Source organism: Delphinapterus leucas, chromosome 15 (genome assembly GCF_059928025.1).
Source record: "Delphinapterus leucas isolate spDelLeu-1000000601 "Yukka" chromosome 15, BTC_Dleu_Yukka2, whole genome shotgun sequence".
Lineage (NCBI taxonomy): Eukaryota > Metazoa > Chordata > Mammalia > Artiodactyla > Monodontidae > Delphinapterus > Delphinapterus leucas.
In genome coordinates, this window is record NC_143143.1 from 14,746,363 (window position 1) to 14,755,855 (window position 9,493).

A 9,493-nucleotide genomic window follows, 5' to 3' on the forward strand; every position below is an offset into this window, starting at 1 on the left:
TTTATCAATTGGACAGTTTTTGTTCTAAAGATTCCAAAGCTTATAAGCCTAAAATCAGAGCTATTTGTTTAAAAAAGATATATCTGCTTCAACCATATGGAATAAAATCTATTTTAAATAGTATCTGCTAAAGAGGAAGCCTGAATGAACCTCTATAATACTGTCGTAGTTTAACCATCTTAAAAGCCAAAGCATAAGAGCAAATATTTCTCTTAATGCACTCTAATTTATAGAGTGTGTGTGTTTTTAAAACAAGAATGACTGTGCAGGTATGACTAGTGACCTGTTAAGCAGCCAAAAAAGAAACAGCTGGTCAGCTTGCAAAACCGTGAATTCAGTGATCTGTTTTACATTATTTACCAACTGATTCATTCAGCCAATTTTTATCATTTCTAAAATATACCAAGTATTGTGCTAAATTGTGAACAGAATTGTGAACAGAAAGTAAAACCCTAAGGAATACCACATTAATCTGAGGGAAAGCATATCAAGGCAATGTTTTATCAAGGCAGTGATGAAAAGATAAATAAGGCACTGTGATATTGTGATATTATAAGATTTATTGTAGAATAGAACAGTGTTTCAGTCTTCATCCCTGGTTCCTAGCATAGAGCTCCTAAAACCCTTAAATATCTTGATAGGGGTGAGAGGAACATCTTTTGTTATTCATAATAGGGTCCTTTCAACCACATCTGGGAAGATGGGAGCTGGTTGCCAGAGGAATCAACCCCTGACCTCTGGAAGGGGAAAGAAGCTAATAACCAGCGGCCAGTGATTTAATCAAGTATGCCTATGTAATGAAGCCTCCATGAAAATCCTAAATAAAGGGGTTGGGAGAGCTTCCAGGCTGGTGAATACACTGAGGTGCTGGGAGGATGGTGAGCCCAGAAGAGGCATGGAAGCTCATGGAAGCTCCATGCCCCTTCCCACATACCTTGCCCTATGCATCTCTTCCATCTGGTTGTTCCTGAGTTACAGCCTTTATAATACAGTAAATGGGTAAAGGTAAGTAAAGAGCTTTCCTGAGTTCTGTGAGCCATTATAGCAAATTACTGACCTGAGGAGGGAGCTGTGGGAAGCCCCAGTTTATACCCAATTGGTCAGAAGTACAGGTCACAATCTAGGACTTGTGATTGGTCTGAATTTGGGAGGAGTCGTGCAGGACTGAGTCCTTAATCTGTGGGGTCTGCACTAAATCCAGGTAGTTAGTAATAATTAAGTTGAATTGTAGAATACCCAGTTGTTGCCTGGAGAGTTGGACAAGTATTTAATGTGAGGGGAAGACCTACATGTTTGGTATCAGAAGTGCTCCGAGTAGTATAAGAAACAGTAGTTTACCTTTAGGCATAATCCCAGACCTCAAGGAACTCCTAGTCATGACAAAAATGGGCCCATGAAAAATAATTTAAATAAAATGTGATAAGTAGTTTAATAGGTACATGTACAAAATATCAGGAAAGTAGGCAACTAACCATGCCAACAAAAGTGACATTTATGCTGATTTATAAAGGATGAGTTAAATGCTATATATAGTTCCTCAGGGTTCTCACTCCCTCTTAGAGCTCTCAAGCCAGTTCTCAGCCCTAGCTGCCTGTTACTGCCACATGAGAAACTTTTTTTTTCATACACACACACTGTATTTTATTTTTACAAGAGGAGAAACATTTTTTAAATGAAAAGGTCTGGCCCCACACCAGACCAAGAATCAGAATCTCCTGGATGCCTTGATCCCCTCATCCTTTTTTTTTTTTTTTTTTTTTTTTTTTTGATCCCCTCATCCTTAACCTTTAAAAGCTCCCCAGGTGGTTTTAAAGTAGAGCCTGGGTTGAAAACGGCCTACTCTGTTCAGGAAAAACATAACCCAGACCTCAACCAATCTTCTGGCAATGAGGAGAGAAAGAAAAGAATTTCAGGTAGGAACAATAGGATCTATGGTAGACGTAATGATAGGAAAGAGGAGGATTCTAAGGTTTCTAGGGTGAAGACCCTAAAATAGGAAGCTTGTGGATGTGCTTGACGCAGCTATGAGCAAGATGAGGGAAGAGAAAGGAAAAAATAACCAAGTTTGAAGTACCAAGTATCCAAGTATAGTTACCCAATAGACAGACGAAAATACGAAACACCTGAAAGTTCAAGAAAAATGGGGACTGAATATACATCTTTGAAAACCAAAAATATACAGGTGCTACTTAAAGCCATGAAGGGAAGTGTACTCACACAAGGAAATTAGAGGACAGAAAAAAGAACAGAAAGTAAAACCCTAAGGAATACCACATTAATCTGAGGGAAAGCATATCAAGGCAATGTTTTGTTTTTGTTTGTTTTCGTTGGTGAAAACCTGAGCATGTGTGCAGGCTGAGAAAAAGAGAGAGAATATAGAATAGGAAAGATGTTAGTCAGCCTTAGAAAGTAACACCTTCTTCCTCTGGTAAAAGGAAAGGAGATCAGGTATCAGAGAGGTATAAGCACACAGAAAAATGACACACCCTTAAGAGTTCAGGGCTGATGCCCACCAATTTCTTCTGTGAAGTAGGAGACAAGATAAGCAATGTAGAGAAGTCAAGAGTAGGACAAGGAAAGGAGAACGGTAAAAACCTACAGACAGCAATTAGGTGTGGGTACATAAAAGGAAGCTGAGGAGTAAGTCAAAGCATCTCCAGACAGTGCAAGTGAAATTGGGATCCAGAAGTCTAGAACAGCCCCAGCGGCTGTTACACACTTTCCTCCAGCCTGCTCTGGAGACCCAAGGAGCAGAAAAAGCCGACTGTTTGATTCATCCAGGCTTGGAAACCATCAGAGCAAATGTGGCAAGAATGGCTTGAGGCCAGTAACACTGCTTTTGTAATTTTAAAAAGTCAAACTTATTTTACTCTTTTTAAAAATCGACTATAGTCATTTCCTCTGAGAGCCAGAAAGGGGGACGGGGGTGGCTAATTCCTCTTTCACTCTTAGAGAACTTGTCAGAACTTCCACTCCTAAGCATTTTGGTCCCTTCAACAGTTGATTCCAAGAAATCTGAACCTGATTCCTCCCGGCAGACTCTTAAAGGATGAAAATTCACTGCAGACTGGACTATCCAGCTGGGAGATAAACATGTGAAATACTTCTTACACACAATGCTATTTCAACTAGGAGTTAGGGGCTCTTTCTTCCCTAAAAAATAAAGGTTCAGCAAACACCAGATTGGGGGGGTTTAAGGGGGCAATTACATTGCAAACATTGTTAAGAATACTTTACAAAGCCAATTATTATAAAACAACACATGGCACAAAGAGAGCAGAATTCAGTTCTTCGGGATGACTGCAGTGAGTAAATAACTGACAATGTAATCTCTATCACACTTGGAGTTCACTAATTCATCCCGCCACCTCCTATACCACTCTTCAGGTAGCGCATCAATTCCCTTTGGATGCTGGACCTCTTGCTACCACCATGGGGAGAGTACAAAGGCCTGGAAGGAGGAAGATGGTAAGACGTGTGAGCACCTACCATGTACCAGGCCTACTGTGTGCCAGACTCTGGGCAATACACTTGACACGTTATGGGTGCAGCTCACTGAAAGACGAACTACGGTGTTAAAACTACAGACCGGGCATTCAGGAGAGTCGCAGTATCTGAAGGTTTCAGTGTAAAGGAAAAGAAGTGTTAGCGACGGTGGCTGATGGAAGCGAAGGGAGAAGGGGCGAGTTGGGAAAGGAAGGCAACTGGGAGCAAACGGGCAAAACCCAGGAATACATGGCATGGGGGTGGGAGGGCGCGAGTGAAATGTCCAGAGGACACCGTATAGGAAGCAAGGATAGGGTGAGACTGAGGAAGGGAAGCCCGGGTATAGGTGAGGGCAAAAGTCCAATCCGGGGGGGCCAGGGCGTCTCATCCCCGGCAGGCGCCCCGAAGGACCGCGGGGTCTGGGAAACGATGCCAGCCCCGCGAGAGAGAGGGAAAGGCGCGGAGGGGGCGGGAGGGGGCGGGAGAGGGCGGGAGGCCGACCACGGCGGGGGCGAGCCGGGCTAAAAGGAAGCCCGAGACAGGGAAACGCCGGCGCTGGGGGAAGGGGTGGGCGCCGGGCCGGGCCGCCCGGCTCTGCGCTGAGGGGGCGGGGCTGGACAACCGCCCGAGGGCAGAGGGGAGATGCGGCGGCCGGCGGCGACTTGGGCCGAGGGATGCCAGGACAGAGCCGGCCGGGACTCGGAGCTAGGTGAGCGGCGGCGGGAGCACAGCGGGGCCGGGGCGGCGCTCCGACCCGAGCCGCAGCGAGCGCGGCGTCCCCCTTACCTGGGATGAGTGAGGAGCCGCCGCGCCGCCTCCCCAGCATCCTCGGCTCAGCTGCTTCTCCCACCGCCCTAGGTGAGGGCCATTCCACCCACCCGGGAGCCCGCCCTCACCGCCAGGCGCCAGCTGCTGCCAGCCCGGCTCGGCCGCGCGGAGATACGCCGACGCGACCCGGGCCCGCGGCCGCCTCAGCAGCGACTCCCCCAGTCGCCGCCTTAGCGCCTGCAGCCGCCCTCCCGGACGGGCGCGGGATCACACGCGTGCGGCGATTGGTTGCCCGGCGCCCGGTCGGGGGATATGTCGGACTCTCTGATTCGTGGGCTCCGCTGGCTGCCTTCCCCCCCGAGGGGGGCGGGGCTCGGCCTCCCTCCCGGTCTGACAGGCGCTGAGGGGCGGGGTGGGTCTGACGTCGGGGCCGCCCGGGCGTCCCTGCGTCCCTGCGTGTGCGCGCTCCCCGCGGGGTTCTGGGGCCGCCACCTGTGTGAGAGGGTTGTTGCCGAGCAACGGTGCGCGCGACCTAGCTGGAGGCGAGCCGGCGGCAGGTGGCAGTCCACCGTAGCCCCAACCTCCAGCGTGGGTGCCCTTCAGCCTTGAAACCCTGGGACAGTACAGGAGAATGAGCTTTTCCAAGAAATCCTCTCTCTGCTTGTCCTTGCTTCAGAAACCACCTCTGTGCTGTTGCTGGCAGAGGAGCTTTCATCTCATTGAGGTGACTCAAAAATATAAATATCAAATTCACACATTTCATTACACACCAAAGTGAGTGATAGATTCTGTCCCCACCACAGGGGCGGGGAACTGATACTTGAAAGAAAGAAGTGAAAACTAGGAAAGGAGAAAAGGGCAAAGAGATGGGGGACATTGGGGAGAGGGCTGAAATTTCACAACTGAAAAATACCCGTTCGTGTTCACAATGCCTACAGGTATATCCACACGAGGTCCTGTCAAAGCAATTATTTCAACTCTATAAACATACATTGGAAAAAGCATAGGCTCAGGAATCTAACAGCTTTATTCACAATGCCTATCTACCGTCTTGGAATGAGTTTTGTTATCTATAGAAAGAGGTCTGTAGAATATGTACCTCAGAGAGTTGCTGTAAAGATCAAGTGAAGTCCACACAAAAATTTGTACACGAATGTTCATAGCACCGTTATTCATAGTAGCCAATAAAGTGGAAATAACCCAGATGTCCATCAACTGATAAATGGATAAGTAAAATATGGCATATCCACACAATGGAATATTATTGGGCCATAAAAAGAAGTGAAGTTCCGATACATGCTACAACAGGATGAATCTTGAAAATATCGTGCTAGGTGAAAGAAGCCAGTCACAAAAGACCACATATTATATGAGGCCCTTTATATGAAATGTCCAGAATAGGCAAATCCATAGAAAAAGCAAGTACATTAGTGGATGCCTTGGGCTGAGGAGATTGGGGGGAAATGGAAAGTGATTGCTAATGGCTATGGGGCTTTTGTGGGGGGAGTGATTGATGAAAATCATCTAAAATTGATTGTGGTGATGATTGTGCAATTCTGTGAATATCCAAAAAAATTGAATTGTGTACTTAAAGTAGGTGAATTGTACGGTATGTGAATTATATCTCAATAAGCTGTTATTTTTTAAAAAGAGCAAATAAGGTAACAAACCTCTGAAAGCCCCAGGCTGTGATGCCGCTCTAAGAACCAGGGCTCAGTATATCTAACTGTTTTCTCTTTATTCAATTGGCAAAACCTTGTAAGCAGTTTGACCTGAGGAAATTTAAAGAAATACCCACCACAATATTTTTCTATGGAACATTTAAATCAAATGAAGAAGATGATCTGATTTGACCCAAGCTGCTTTGGTGCATCAGAAATGATCCACTAGGATTACAAAGCTCACCAAAAGAAAATGAACAACATCGGCAGGCAGAAAGCAAGAGGAAAGGGAAAGGACACAGCATTCTACAAGGTGATTCTAGATACATCTGCACCCAAAGTTGTTTGTTTAACAAGTCTTTTAACTTTAAGTAAGAGCTGTGTCCCATTCCACTCCCTGCATTCCAGACCCCTTCAGGGAAACAGCTCACCCTGACCTGAGTAATCTTGAAGCCACGGCCAGCACCATGGAGTGTTAATCCCTTAAACACAGCCCCTGCCATCGTCTCTCCACAAGCCAGAAATGCAGCTCTGAGATGACCTCCACAATACCCAGAAAATACTTCACCTACCTACAAGACCTGAAAACAAAAATTTGAGTAGCCAGGTGGGGGCTTGCTGCTGGTATCTCACATATAAACTCTGAGAACAAATTCCAAATGTGAGGAATTCAGTAAGAAGGGGGGACATGAATCCCAGTGAAATCTGGCAGGGAGGTTGACTCCCTGCCCGTCCTGTGGCAGGATGTCTCCCTGAGCAAGACAGCTTCAGGTGGCCCAGGGACCACACTGTCTGTAAAAAAAAACAGCCCCAAACAAGGAGCTGCTTGATCTGAAGCAAAGCTCAGGGTCATATGGGAACAAGTTTTTCTGCTTTCCAAATCTACCCCCAACCCATATATGTTAAGAAAAAAGTCTCCAAAATATACTCTTAAGTGAAAAGAACAATGTTAAAAACAGTATATATAATATGTCCATTTGTATTTTTTTCAAGTACACACACACACACACACACACACCCTTGTAATTTTCAGAGACAATCTCCAAAAGGATGCACAGTAAACTGGCAACAGTGGTTGTTTCTGGGAGGGAAACTGAAAAACTTGGGTACAGGAGAGGGAAAGACATTTATTTTTCACTATGTATATACTCTGTGGCACTTTTTAAAATATTGTGCCCTGTGCTTGGATTACCTATTTAAAATGAATAAATACATAATTTTTTTTAAGAGAAGAACTCTCTTCTGGAAAACTCACTGATCAAGCCTATATGAATATCTGGTTTATGTGACATATGTATTGCTCTGTGTCATTTAGTAAGTCTCATACTGAGTACACATACTCTGAACACTCTGGATCTACTTTCTCTCTCCCCAGCTTTACCTCTTGCAGGTGATCAGCTCAGACTCAGAGAACCTCACCTGAGGGCCTAGACAGCTTCGTCCCCTGGCTGATAGGCAGTTCAAAGGCTCAGAGATTGTTTCTTCCAAACAGGCTGGTAGGCCCAAGGAAAGAGAGGAAGTAGACAAGTGCTCGCTGACACCCCAGTGAGTACCCGGAAGACACTGTCGTCTTCTAGTTCAAACTTTGCCCGGCTTCTACTTCAGGGAGTCATCTCCCAGCAAGAAGGCCTGGCTGAGAGTAAGTGAGGACACCTTCCTACAGTCATCTCACCTCCTGGAAGGAGAGTCTCCGTGCAGCACACCTAAGAATGTTCAGGCTTTGAGGAGAACTGAAGAGGCAGCCCAGCCCTCCAGCACTTTTATTTTGGGAGGTTGTTGGCTTTGCTTTGGTTTCTTTTTTTTTTTTGGTTGTGCCGAATGGCTTGCAGGATCTTAGTTCCCCGACCAGGGATCAAACCTGGCGCCCTGGCAGTGAGAGCGTAGAGTCCTAATCACTGGACTGCCAGGGAATTCCCTGGAAAGACAAAAGTACAGCAGCTCCCCACTCATGGCACTTCCATTCCAGGATCTGGCATGGAGAGAGGATAGTGGTGGAGGTGGAAGGTGGATGGGATGGGGAGGATCTCAGAAATGGAAAATTGGGGAAGAGAATCATGCCACGTTCTACTTTTGTATTCTCTGTCTCAGCCCAAGGGAGCTGGAAATGAGGGTCGGGAGCAAGGGGTTTGGACGCAGATAATGGAGAGGGCAGGCTACCTTTGCCATGCAAAGGAAGGAACAGAGGTCCTTCAGAGAGCATGGACATGGCCTTGGGAGGAAGTGGAGAAGTGGGGACAAAGAGTTGTCAAGGGTAGGGGCAGAAATGGTGATGACAGAAGATGGTTTGTCAGCCTGACCCTCCATGCTGTCCCCAGCACAGGGCCTGGCACTGGTTGAATGAACGGATGGGTGAGTGAATGGATGATTAGCAAAAACTGCAGAGCTAAATAGACATTTCTCCAAAGAAGACATATAGATGGCCAACAGACACATGAAAAGATTCTCAACATTGCTAATTATTAGAGAAATGCAAATCAAGACTACAGTAAGGTACCACCTCACACTGGTCAGAATGGCCATCATTAAAAAGTCTACAAATAACAAATGCTGGAGAGGGTGTGGAGAAAAGGGAACACTCCTACACTGTTGGTGGGAATGTAAGTTGGTGCAGCCATTATGGAAAACAATATGGAGGTTCCTCAGAAAACTAAAAATAGAGTTGCCTTATGATCCAGCAATCCCACTTCTGGGCATATATCCAGGCAAAATTACAATTCAAAAAGAAACATGCATCCCTGTGTTCATAGCAACACTATTCACAATAGCCAAGACATGGAAGCAACCAAAATGTCCATCAACAGATGAATGGATAAAGAAGATGTGGTACATATATACAATGGAATACTACACAGCCATGAAAAAGAATGAAATAATGCCATTTGCAGCAACATGGATGGACCTATCATACGAAGTGAAGTAAGTTAGAAAGAGAAAGACAAATATCATATCACTTATATGTGGAATCTAAACTATGACACAAATGAACTTACCTACGAAACAGAAAGGGATGCACAGACATAGAGAACAGACTTGTGGTTGCCAAGGGGAAGGGGGGAGGGGGAGAGATGGAATGGAGTGGGAGTTGGGGGTTAGCAGATGCAAACTATTATATAGAGAATGGATAAACAACAAGGTCCTACTGTACAGCACAGGGAACTATAGTCAATATCCTGTGATAAACCATAATGGAAAAGAATATAAAAAAGAATGTATATATATGTGTAACTGAATCACTTTGCTGTACAGCAGAAATTAGCTCAACGTTGTAAATTAACTATACTTAATTAAAAAAAACCAAAAGCTGCTGCTCTCGATAAAGATGAAGGCAGCAGGGCAAAGCAGAGAGAGACACAGGGAAGAGAGTAGGAGGGCACTCAGGGTCCTGCCTGGAAGGGCAGGGAGACTCCAGGTGAGGGCTCCAGAGCCAAAGATCCTTGATGGGGAATTGAGGGTTAAACTTGCACTCGACTTGAAGTGACCCCAGAGCCCTGGCTGACTTGAGACACGATGAAACACTTACCTGCAAGCAGCATCAAAGAGCCCATGAACTGCAGGAGACACCTCACAATTCTCTTGAA

At 45.8% G+C, this 9,493-nt stretch overlaps 1 protein-coding gene across 4 annotated transcripts in view; it reads right to left on the reverse strand.

Moving 5' to 3' along the window:
- TPST1 (tyrosylprotein sulfotransferase 1) overlaps positions 1 to 4,631 on the reverse strand; it is a 120,957-nt gene extending 116,326 nt beyond the window's left edge. For 2 of the 4 annotated variants that reach the window (XM_089895834.1, XM_089895835.1), the window contains exon 1: positions 4,273 to 4,631. The gene's annotated coding sequence lies outside the window, so the exon portion shown is untranslated. The remainder of the gene's footprint in view (positions 1 to 4,272) is intronic. The other 2 variants (XM_022588163.3, XM_022588166.3) reach the window with 1 other exon arrangement.
- Between the last annotated feature and the right edge of the window lie 4,862 nt (positions 4,632 to 9,493).